Genomic DNA, 12,746 nt, shown 5'->3' on the forward strand with positions numbered 1-12,746 from the left:
ATCAAATGATGAATGGATAAAGAAGATGTGGTACACACACACACACACACACACACAGGAACATTACTCAGCTATCAAAAAGAATGAAATCTTGCCATTTGCAATGACATGGATGGAGGTAGAGTGTATTATGTTAAGCAAAATAAGTCAGAGAAAGACAAATACCATATGATTTCACTCGTGTGGAATTTAGGAAAGAAAACAGATGAACATATGGGAAAGGGGGAAAAAAGAGGGAAGCAAACCATGAGAGACTCTTAATGATAGAGAACAAACTGAGGGTTGATGGAGGGAGGTGGGTAGGGGATGGGTTAAATGGGTGATGGCCATTAAGGAGGGCACTTGTGATGAGCACTGGGTGTCACATGTAACTGATGAATCAGTGAATTCTACTCCTGAAACCAATATTGAACTATATGTTAACTAATTAGAATTTAAATACAAATTTGGAAAAAAAAAAACCACTCCCCCAACGAAATATTTTTCTTTTCATACTGTAAATATCATGTGCTTGTAAAAGCAAAGCAGGTGAGTTTGGGTCTAGTAAAAATGGAGTGAATACATTCTATACTATCTCCCCAACAGATTATAACTAAGAACACTGCACAAAATGCTAAAAAAGAATAAGAGCAGCTGTGTGGCTGCACGGGCTTCCCATCCCTCACACCAGCGGCTCACTCCGCATTTTACCATGCCTTTCACCTGAGACCCCTTCCAGCACCCTACGCTGGATAACGATGATACCTTCCTGGGAAAACTCCGGGCTTCCAAGAAACTGCCGTAGAAGAACCCAGCTCACCTTGCTCAGCAACAGGAACCCTGGAGTCGGCTCAGCTCAACTCCCACAATCACCTCCATGAGGTAGGATGTTTATTTTTTTGATCCTGAGATACCAAAGGATGACCTGGATTTCTGCTTAGCAGCCTTGTACAACCACCACACAGGGACATTCAAGAACAAAAGTGAGATACTCTTACGCCAGGAGACCAACCAGGATACCCATGGAATCATCAAGACCCAATTCCCTGGAGAACTTTTACCCCCTCCTCTGCCACCTTCCATCACTTCCTGAGCTAACATCAGACACTGGATCAACCCTAAGAAGGAGTCTATCCACAGCATCCAGGGATCCATAGTGTCCCCTCACACTGCAGCCACCAATGGAGGCTACTCCCGAAAGAATGATGGTGGCTTCTCCTCTACCTAATGTTGGCAGGTCCCTGGACTAAATTAATCATAGTGGAACATCCTGCTGCCCACCTCCATTAAATAGAATTGTGCTGGAAAAAAAAAAGAAGAAGAAGAGCAGGTGGATAGATATAGAATTCAATACTCAAAGGACAACCCAGCAATGAGTTGCCTGGGCTTTTTGCCCCCGTCTTTTACATCCTGGCTTAAGCTCTGTAGCAACCCCAAACCAAAACAACTAACAGGCACAGATAAAGTCAGATCCAATTGCTTTCTCTGGCCAGAGAAGCAGGAGTGGGGGACAAACCTCTCTTGATGCAACAACATGAGCAACAAAATAAGAGTCCCCTGCTCCTAGCAAGATGGAGATTGTCCCAAGCTGTTGTGAGTGCCAGCAAAGAAAAGGCAGCCCCTTCCTCCACTGGTATAACAGAGGCTGCTCCTGTGGAGTGGAAGACTCTTTTTTGTATTTTCCCTGCACTACACTGAACAAAAGTGGTGGTAATGGGAGCAGCAGTGGCAGCCCCACAGGCTCTCTTCTTTCACTGCTTTGCCCTAAGTTAGGCCCAGTCACAAGGAGTGCATGAAAATGTAGAGACATTAAAGCTCTGGCTTTCTAGCCAAACTACTAGAAGAAAAAAAAAAAAAAAAAAAAAAACCCTGGGAATCAGAGAGAACTATTGAGATGATGAAGCTATCAATAGGGATTTTTAAATCTCTATATGAAGTACTACCTCAGTCCCAAACTGCTCATGTGTGTGAAACCAGCTGTAATGAACACAACAAAGATGTACAAAAAAAATACAAACTGGAAGGGCACTGCAATGGCTCTGAAAACTGAAGTGACGTAGGAACTGTAGCCCACAGAAGCTGGTTTAGGACTTGCAGTCTGGATGGAATTGCATTGAATGCCTGTGGAAACAAAATTTTAAAAATAACATTCTTTGGAAGATTTTTATAGGAATCAGAGTCTCATGATATATAGTATTCAAAATGCCCAAATACAATCCAAAATTCCTCAACATACAAAGATTCAGACAAATTTGAATAATTGTCAAGGGAAAAGGCAATCAACAGATGCCAACCTTGAGATAACCAAATGTTGTAATTACCAGATGAGATTTTAGAGCAGCTATTATGATCATGCTATAAGAAGTAAGGGTGAACAATTTTGAAAGAAATGCAAAGATATAAGTGTTCATCTGAGAAATAGAATCTATAAAAATGAACCAAATGGCATCCTAAAACTGAAAGCTACAATAACAGAAATTTAAAAATTGAAAGGGCTTAATAGAATGGTGATGACAGAGGAAAGAATTAGTAAATTTGATGATACATCACTAGAAATAATGCAATCTGAAAAATTGGGCTTAAAAAAAAAAACTGGAGCCTTCGAGGCCTATGGAACAATATCAAAAGGTCTAACATTCCTATCATGAAATTTTCAAAAGGAGAGGAGAAAAAAAATTGAATAAATAATGACTGAAACTCTCCAAGTTTTGTGGAAAACAAACTTTATAAATCTAAGAAGCTCAGTGAACCCCAAAGAGAATAAACTGAAAGAAAACCATGCCTATACACATCATAAACAAACTGTTGGAAATGAAAGATTAAGATAAAATCTGCAAAGCATCCACAGAAAAACAACATATTACATGTGGAGAACAAAGATCCAAATGAGTACAGATTTTTTCCATCAGAAACCATGGAGACCAAAAGAGTGGAACAATATTTTTAAAGTGCTAAAAGAAAAGACCTGCCTGTCAACCCAGAATACTATATCCTGTGAAAATATCCTTCAAGAATAAAGGGAAAATAAAGATGTTCTCAAAAAAAAATCTAAGAGAATTCATCACTAATAGACTTGCTTTAAAGAAATTCTTCGGGGCGCCTGGGTGGCTCAATTGGTTAAGCGACTGCCTTCGGCTCAGGTCATGATCCTGGAGTCCCGGGATCGAGTCCCGCATCAGACTCCCTGCTCAGGAGGGAGTCTGCTTCTCCCTCTGACCCTCCCCCCTCTCATACTCCCTCTCTCTCTCAAATGGATAAATAAAATCTTTAAAAAAAAAAGAAATTCTTCAAGTAGAAAGGAAATACTGACTAAAAGAAACCTGGAAAATCAATAACGATTGAATAGCAACAAAAATGGTAAATAACTGCCTAAATAAAATGGATCATTTTTTTTGTCTTTAACTTAGTGTAACAATATAATATTTGTCAGAAGCAAAAATCATAATGCTATCTGATGAAATTTTCAATATAGATAGACATAATACATATGAAAACTTTATAAAGGGGAAAGACTAAAATTACTATATACTCACAAGTTTTCTTTATTTTTTGTGACATGGTAAGATATTAATGCTAATTAGATTGTGTAAAGTTGGGTGTATATATGGTATTCCCCTCAGCAATCACTGAAAAAAAACAATTCAAAGAGATACAGTCAAAAACCCAATAGAGAGATTTAAATGGAATTCTAAAAAGCATTTGAATAACTCAAAGAAGAGAAGTAAGGGAAAACAGAGGAATGAAACACATGGGGGCGGGGAGAAACACATAAGAGAAAAGCAGAAACTAATAATAAAATGCTACAGCACAATACAACAATATCAGTAATTACATTAAATGTAAATCATTTAAACAAACCAATTAAAAGTCAGTGATATTTAGATTGGATTTAAAAACAACACACACACACACACACAAAGACACAACTATATGTTGTCTATAAGAAACCTACTTGAAACACAATGATACAAGTAGGTTAAAAATGAAAGGATAGAAAAGGATATAACATGCAAATACCAATCAAAAGGAAAAAAGCTGGAGTGGGCATGTTAATATTAGACAAAATACACTTCAGAACAAGGAAAATAACCAGGGACAAAGAGGAACACTATATAATGATTCATCAAGAAGACATAAAAACTCTGAATGTGTATGCAACTGCCAACAGAGCTTCAAAATAAATGAAGCAAAAACTGACAGAACTGAAAAGAGAAACAAATTCACAACAATATCTGTCCATTTCAACATTCCTCTCTAAGCAATTGATAGAATGAGTAGCCATAAAATCAGCAAAGATATTGAAGGATAAACAACATCATCAACTAACTGAATCCAATTGACATTAATACAACCTTCCCCCCCCAAAAAAGAATACATACTCTTTTCAAGTGTTCATGGAAACATTTACCAAATTAAACCATATGCTAAGCCATACAACAAACTTTGTTAAACTTAGAAGAATTAAGGTTACTAAAAATATGTTCTCTGACCATAACGTGATTAAACTAGAAACTGATAACAGAAGGATATCTGGGCAATCTCTAAACATTTGGAAATTAAACAGTACACTAGTACATAATCCATGGTTCAAAGAGAAAGTCTCAAGAAAGTTAGAAAATATTTTGAACTGAATAAAAATAGAAATAAAGTATATTACAATATGTGACATGTACCCAAAATAGTGCTTAGAGAAAATTTTATAGCATTGAGTGCTTATATTAGAAAAGAAAGGTCTTACATCATGTATAGAGAAGTTGAATCACTATGTTGTGTGTTAACTATACTCAAATAAAAAAATGTTTAAAAACAGAAAGAAAAGAAATGTCTCAAATCAATAACTTAAGCTTCCAAATTAAGAAATGAAAAAAAAAGACAAGTAACCTAAAGCAAGCAAATGGAAGGATATAATAAAGAAAAGATAAAAAATTGATAAAATTGAAAACAGAGAAAACAACAGTAATAGTAAAACAATAGATAATATCTAAACAAAAAGCTGATACTATGAAAATATCAACAAAACTGGTAAACCTCTAGCTTGATGATCAAGTAAAAGAGAGAAGACACATATGATAAATATCAGGAATTAAAGAGGAGATATCATTACTGATTCACAGACATTAAAGGACAATGAAAGAATGCTAAAAACAATTCTATGCACATAAATGTAACAGTTTGGATAAACTAGACCAATTCCTTGAAAGGCAAAGCCTACCAAAACTCACCATAAGAAAAAATAAATAACTTGAATAGCCTTGTATCTATTAAAGAAATTGATTTCGCAGTTAAAATTCTTCCAAAAAAGAAAATTCCAGACCCAGCTAATTTCACTGTAGAATTCTGCTATGCATTTAAGAAGATAAGGGGACACTTCTCAATTCATTTGATGAGCCACCATTACTCTGATATAAGAAACAAATAAAGAGAATACCAGAAGAGAGAACTGTAGACCACATCCCTCTTAAAATAGATATAAAAATCTTCAATAGAATCTTAGCTATTTAACCCAGCAATCTGATAAATACATCACACCAAGTGGGGTTTATCTCCAGGAATGCAAGGATGGTTCCAACACCAGAAAATCAGTCAATGCAATCCACTGTATTAACAGATTAAAGAAAAAATGATTATACCAAAAAAAAATGCAGAAAAATCATTTGACAAAATTCAACATCCATTCATGATAAAAACTCTCAGCAAGCAAGAAATATAAGGGAACTTCTCAACCTGATAAAAGACAGCTTTAAAAACCCTATAGCTAACATCATACTTGATGGTGAAAGACTGAATGATTTCTCCCTATGACTAGGATCAAGGTAAGGATGCCCACTCTCATCACTCTTACTCAGTATCATACTGGAAGCACTAGCAAGTGCAATGAATCAAGACAAAGAAATAAAAGTTATACATATTGGACAGGGATAGATAAAACTATGCATATTCCCAGATGACATGATTACCTACATAGAAAATCTCAAGTAATCTGCAAAAAAAGCACTTAAAGTTACTGAGTTTGGCAAGCTCACAGATACCAGATCAACATCCAAACACTTATATTTCTAGACATTAATAATGAACAAGTAGAAACCAAAATTTTAATAATACCATGTACAATAGCCCCCCCCCATGAAAGTTTTAGCTATAAATCTAAGAAAATATGGTCAGGGTCTGAACGTGGAACTAAATAAAAATAAAAATACAACTTACCAAATTTGTGGCATGTGGGCGAAACTAGTGTGTAGAGGTAAATTTGTTGCATTAAATATATTTTAAGAAAATAAAGATCTAAAATCTGTAACCTAAGAATCCACATTAGGAAACTAAGAAAGAGCAATTTAGGACTAAAGCAAGGAGAAGGAAAGAAGTAGTAATAAAAATTAGAGCAGAAACCAGTGAAATTGAAAACAGGAAATAGGGAAAAGCAACAAAACCACAAGTTGGTTCTTTGGAAAGACGAATAAAATTGAAAAACCTCTAGCCAGGGTAACCAAGGAAAAAAGAGAAGACATAAATTGCTAATATCAGAAATGAAAGATGGGCCGGGACGCCTGGGTGGCTCAGTCGGTTAAGCGTCTGCCTTCGGCTCAGGTCATGATCCCAGGGTCCTGGGATCGAGTCCCGCATCGGGCTCCCTGCTCCGCGGGGAGCCTGCTTCTCCCTCTGCCTCTGTCTCTCTCTCTGTCTCTCATGAATAAATAAAAAATTAAAAAAAGAAAATCTTAAAAAAAAAAAGAAATGAAAGATGGGCCATCATTCCCAATCCCCTGGGTAATAAAGGAATACTATGAACAACTCTATGCCCACGTATTTGATAACTTAGACCAAGTCCTTCAAATATGCAAGCTACCAAAACTCACAAAAGGAGAAGTAGGTATGCTGAATAACCCTATTAAAAAACTAAATCAACAATTAGTAACCTTCTAAAAGAATGCATCAGGCCAGATAATTTCACGAGTGAATTCTCCCAAATCCTTAAGGAAGAAATAATAACAATTCTCCACAATATCTTTCAGAAAATGGAAGCAGAAGGAATACTTCCTAATTCATCTATGAGGCCAGATTTAACTTAATACCACAATCTAGTAAAGACCTTACAAGAAAGGAAAGCTATAGACAAGTATCTCTCATGAATATAAATGCAACAATCCTCAACAAAATATTAGCATTAAATCCAACAATGTATAAAAGAAAATTATACACCATGACCAAATGGTATTTATTCCAGGTATGCAAGGCTGGTTCAACATTCAAAAATCAATCAATATAATCTATCACATCAGCAGGCTAAAGAAGAAAAAATCATGATTATATCAATATATGCAGAAAAATCATTTGATAAATCCCCAGCACCCATTTTTTAAGATTTATTTCTTTATTTGAGAAAGAGAGAGGAAGAGAAGGGGGAGGGGGGAGAATCTCGAGCAGACTTCCCGCTGACCGGGGAGCCCAACACGGGGCTCAATTGCACAACCCTGAGATCCTTACCTGAGCCAAAATCAAGAGTCGGACGCTTAACCAACTGAGCCACCCAGGCAACTCCCCAGGACCCATTTCTGATAAAAACTCTCAGCAAACTAGGAAATAGAGAGGAACATTGTCAACTTGGTAAAGAACATCTACAAAATATCTATAGCTACAATCATACTTGAAACTGTACTTCAGTATGGACAACTTCTCCCAAGATCAGAAACAAGACAAGGATGTCCTCTCTCACCACTCCTATTCAACATCCTACTGGAAGTCCTAGGTAGTGAAATGAGATAAGAGTAAGAAATAAGGGTACATAGTTTGGAAAGGAGGACTTTTTTTGCATATGACATGATTATCTATGTATAAAATTTTAAAAATCTACAAAAAGTTTCCTAGAAGTAATAAGTAAGCATAACAAAGTCACAAGACAGAAAAAAATTGGAAAAGTAGACATCTCCCAAATTTAAAATTTTTGCTCTGTGAAGGACAGAGTAAATGAAAAGACAAGCCACAGACAGAGAAATTTTTGAAAGTCACATATCTGACAAAAGACATATCTCAAAAATCTGAGATAAACCAATTTTATTTTTGTTTTTTCAAAGATTTTATTTATTTATTTGAGAGACAGAGATAGAATGAGCTGTAGGGAGGGGCAGAGGGAGAGAGGGAGAAGCAGGCTCCCCGCTGAGCAGGGAGCCCGATGCGGGGCTCGATCCCAGGACCCCGGGATCATGACCTCAGCCAAAGGCAGACACTTAACGACTGAGCCACCCGGGCGCCCCTGAGATAAACCAATTTTAAAAACTGGGCAAAAGATTTCAGTAGATATTTTACCAAAGAAGATGTATGGATAGCAAATAAACACATGAAAAGATGCTCAACATTCTTAATCATTAAGGATATGCGAATTAAAACTACAATGGGCTATCATTATACCCCTATTAGAATGGCTAAAATAAAAAAAATACTGATATTATCTAGTGCCAGTGAGTCTGCAAAGCAACTGCGATTCTCAGATGTTGCTGGTTGGAATGCAAAATGGCACAGCCACTCCGGAAAGCAGTTTGGCAATTTCCTATAAATTTAAACACACACTTTATATGACCCAGAAATCCCACTCCTAGGTATTCAGCCTATTGAAATGAAACTTACGTTCACACAAAAACCTGTACATGAACACTTATGGCAGCATAATTTGTAGTTGCAAAAATCTGGAAACAACCCAAACATGCCCGATTCTGTGAATAGATAAACGTAGTGTTGTAATGAGCAATAAAAAGGAACAAGCTATTGATAGCTGCAACAACGTGAATGAATCTCAAATACATTGTGCTAATTAAAAGGCACCAGTCTCAAAAGGTTAAATACTGTATGATTCCATTAATATGGCATTGTTTAAAAGGCAAAAATTATAGGGACAGAGAACCCATCAGTGTGGTTGCCAGGGCTCATAGGTAGGATAAGGATTTGACTGCAAAGAGGTAGCAGGAGGGAATTTGGGGGATTGCTGGAATTGTTCTATATCTTATTAGTGGTGTTACAAAAATCTATACATGTGCTAAAACTCAATAGTGAATTCTACTATAGGTAGCTTAAAATAGTAATGCAAAATAATAAACGATTCTGATATTTTAATAAATTCAATAAAAAGAATTTAAAAAGAAACTCAAGCAACGCAGGAAAAAAGGCATCAGGAGAGTATATGTCAATATAGGCGGTCCCAGCTGCCTCTTAAAGAGAAAGGGTCTGTTTCCTTTTGTTTGACACATCTTTCTTTTTTTCAAGTAATAATAATTATAAAGTTCTAACACTGCTGGTACGGATTGGGAGTGTTCATAAAAAGAAGGCTACAGTCTTGTTAAAATAATCTCTAAAAACTGAATCAACTCAAGTGAATTAAATCTATTGCATAGTATAATTAATTGTGTAGAAACCCATCATTAAGATAACCCTAAAACCCTTGAGTCAAAAAATGACAGGTTCAGAGGCCACGTATAGACATGACCTAGGATTAAAGAAAAATTGTTCTGCCAGATAGCATCTCGATTTTTTTTTTCATATTTGTAAAGGGTAATATTTTTTGTTCTTGTAATCTTGACTACAATTTCTGAAAGTAACCAAGCATTGCAATTTTTAAAAAGGGTTTCCGGGCGCCTGGGTGGCTCAGTTGGTTAAGCGACTGCCTTCGGCTCAGGTCATGATCCTGGAGTCCCTGGATCGAGTCCCACATGGGGCTCCCTGCTTGGCAGGGAGTCTGCTTCTCCCTCTGACCCTCCCCCGTCTCATGTGCTCTCTCTCTCATTCTCTCTCAAATAAATAAATAAAATCTTTAAAAAAAAAAAAAAAGGGGTTTCCAAGCAGCTATGTGAATTCTTCCCAATCCAGAGGAGGAAAATATTTGTAGTGAATCCGGTTTGAATAACATGGTGGTCTTGTTTTTGCACTTAGCCAAGATGGTTTCATCAATCACAGGAAATGACACTTCCCACAGAAAGAAAATAAGATGTAAATTAGCTAGAGGAGAGAACAGAGCAGGGACTATTCCATTTGGAATAAGAAAGACTCAGAAAAGCAAACTATCATGCAGGAGTTATGATCCTCTTGCATTTTCATCACCTTATTTCCAAATGACTTGCAGCCTTCCTTCCATTTATGAAATCTGCATTATTTGACTGCTAGACCTGGCCTAGAGGGAAGAGAATCATCTGGCAAAGGTTGAAAGACAGCAACCATTCAGGAACCTGGTGCTTCTCCCTATAGAAGCACTGTCCAATGGAAACACGTTAGCCACATATGTAATTGTAAATGTTCCTGTAGTCACACTAGAAAAAGAAAAGGAAAGAAGTGAGATTCATTGTAATAATATTTGTATTTAGGGGCACCTGGGTGGCTCAGTTAGTTAAGCGGCTGCCTTCGGCTCAGGTCATGATCGCAGGGTCCTGAGACTGAGCCCTGCATTGGGCTCCCTGCTCAGCGGGAAGCCTGCTTCTCCCTCTGCCTGCCACTTCCCCTGCTTGTGCTCTCTCTCTCTCTCTGTCAAATAAATAAATAAAATATTTAAAAAATAATAATAATAATATTTGTATTTAATCCATTGTATCCAAAATAATATTTCAACATGTAATAAATATGAAAATTACTAATGAAATTTTACATTTTTTTCATACTAAGCCTTCAAAACCCAGTATCTATTTTATACTTATGGTATATCTTAATTAAAAGTAACCACATTTCAAGTACTCATGGGGCGCCTGGGTGGCTCAGTCATTAAACGTCTGCCTTCAGTTCAGGTCATGATCCCAGGGTCCTGAGATGGAGCCCCACATTGGGCTCCCTGCTCAGCGGGAAGCCTGCTTCTCCTTCTCCACTCCCCCTGCTTGTGTTCCTGCTCTTGCTATCTCTCTCTGTCAAATAAATAAATAAAATCTTTAAAAAAAAAAAAAAAAGTAACCACATTTCAAGTACTCAATAGCCCCATATAGCTAATGGCTACCATATTGAAGAGTGCAGCTCTAAAGAGTTTATATCCATGAAAAATGTGAGATAGGATCATTTGCTTCAATCAGTCTTTGGAACTAAGAATAAGTATTTGGAAGAGAAGACAGACTGGAAGAAAATTGAGCAAACTGACTTCCCTGGAAAAGATGATAAAATATAAGATTGAGGTTTAGTACAACCAATATTATTGTTTACCCTTCTTAAGGGTCACAACAGATAACAGGCCCTATGTTGTGTTTCCTTTGAGAATAAGCTAAAAATTCGCTTGTACCTTGAAGCTTTTCTTGATGAGACCCATCTTTTTATTCACCAATTGATCACTTGACTTTTGTCTCTTTTTTTTTTTTTTTAAAGATTTTATTTGTTTATTTGAGACAGAGAGAATGAGAGACAGAGAGCACGAGAGGGAGGAGGGTCAGAGGGAGAAGCAGACTCCCCGCTGAGCAGGGAGCCCGATGCGGGACTCGATCCCAGGACTCCAGGATCATGACCTGAGCCGAAGGCAGTCGCTTAACTGACTGAGCCACCCAGGCGCCCCTGACTTTTGTCTCTTTACCTCTTCATTTTCTGCCCTGTCCCATCCATGATAGGTAATGAGGTATAGTGGAGAGTACATAGGCTCTGAAAGAAAAAGATTAAGAATTACCCCCCGGGCGCCTGGGTGGCTCAGTCGTTAAGCGTCTGCCTTCGGGGTCATGATCCCAATTGAGTCCCGCATCGGGCTCCCCGCTTGGCGGGAAGCCTGCTTCTCCCTCTCCCACTCCCCCTGCTTGTGTTCCTGCTTTTGCTATCTCTCTCTCTGTCAAATAAATAAATAAAATCTTAAAAAAAAAAAAAAAAAGAATTACCCCCCGCCCCAGGCTCTGGCTCTGCTTAATGTCTCTTACCCTCATTAACCTTATCCTTGCCACTAAGAGTGCCCACCAATAAAGTCGGTCAATGGAAAGGCGGCAGGATATATAACAGGAGTCTCGGCATCTTCACCCATGGGTGAACCCCAGAATTAACAGCACTGATAGGCATTTCCCTCGCCTCCTTGTTGGCCCAGTTCATGACTCTGAGCTTCTACGTGGAATTCTCTCTGAACATTCCAGAATAACTCAGTGTCTATGTCCACTGCTGTGATTTACCTGCTAGAGTAGCCTCTGCCTGATGCCAATGATTGCCTAAAGCATGCCCCAACTTGCTCTTCCTGTCAGTTTTTGGCATCAGCCTGCCCAGGTGTTCTTGCTGGGCCTATTCTCTGCAGCTGATTCATTTTGCCAAACTTCCATTCTTCCTGTTGGAGGTCCCACCAATCAACCCCACAATTCCACGCCAGTCTTGAGCCTGCTAACAATATGAAAACTTGCCAGGTATATTACATTGAGCAAATAAACTAGCCTCAGTTTCCTCATTTGTGAAGTAAGAGTAAATAGTATTTACCTCACAAGGTTATTGTGAGGATCAATGAGATAATGCATGAGAAAATGCTTTGTAAACTAAGGAAGCGTTAGTTATTAAATTTGCTTAGTACTTACTATCCTCATGGTGTTGTCCTCATAAGTAACACTTTAACAACTACCAATATTGTAGATACAGTACTTACATTCCTAAAATTTTTATATAACACTCCTTGAATGGGAGTGCAGGGTTTAATTTAACTAGTTATCATATAAGAAATTTTAAATAATCCAAAAGAGAGGCAAGAGAAAGATGGGAAACAAAATTATTGAAGTCAAGAGCACCATATATGCTTTTCATACTTTGGGATTTCTCACCGTGAAATGTTAGCCCTTCCATAACTTCCCTTGATCAAATTT

At 37.5% G+C, this 12,746-nt stretch overlaps 1 pseudogene; it reads left to right on the forward strand.

Moving 5' to 3' along the window:
- The first annotated feature begins 691 nt into the window (after positions 1–691).
- On the forward strand, positions 692–1,207 carry LOC123323409 (annotated as a pseudogene).
- The last annotated feature ends 11,539 nt before the right edge of the window (positions 1,208–12,746 follow it).

Source organism: Neomonachus schauinslandi, chromosome X (genome assembly GCF_002201575.2).
Source record: "Neomonachus schauinslandi chromosome X, ASM220157v2, whole genome shotgun sequence".
Taxonomy (NCBI): Eukaryota; Metazoa; Chordata; class Mammalia; order Carnivora; family Phocidae; genus Neomonachus; species Neomonachus schauinslandi.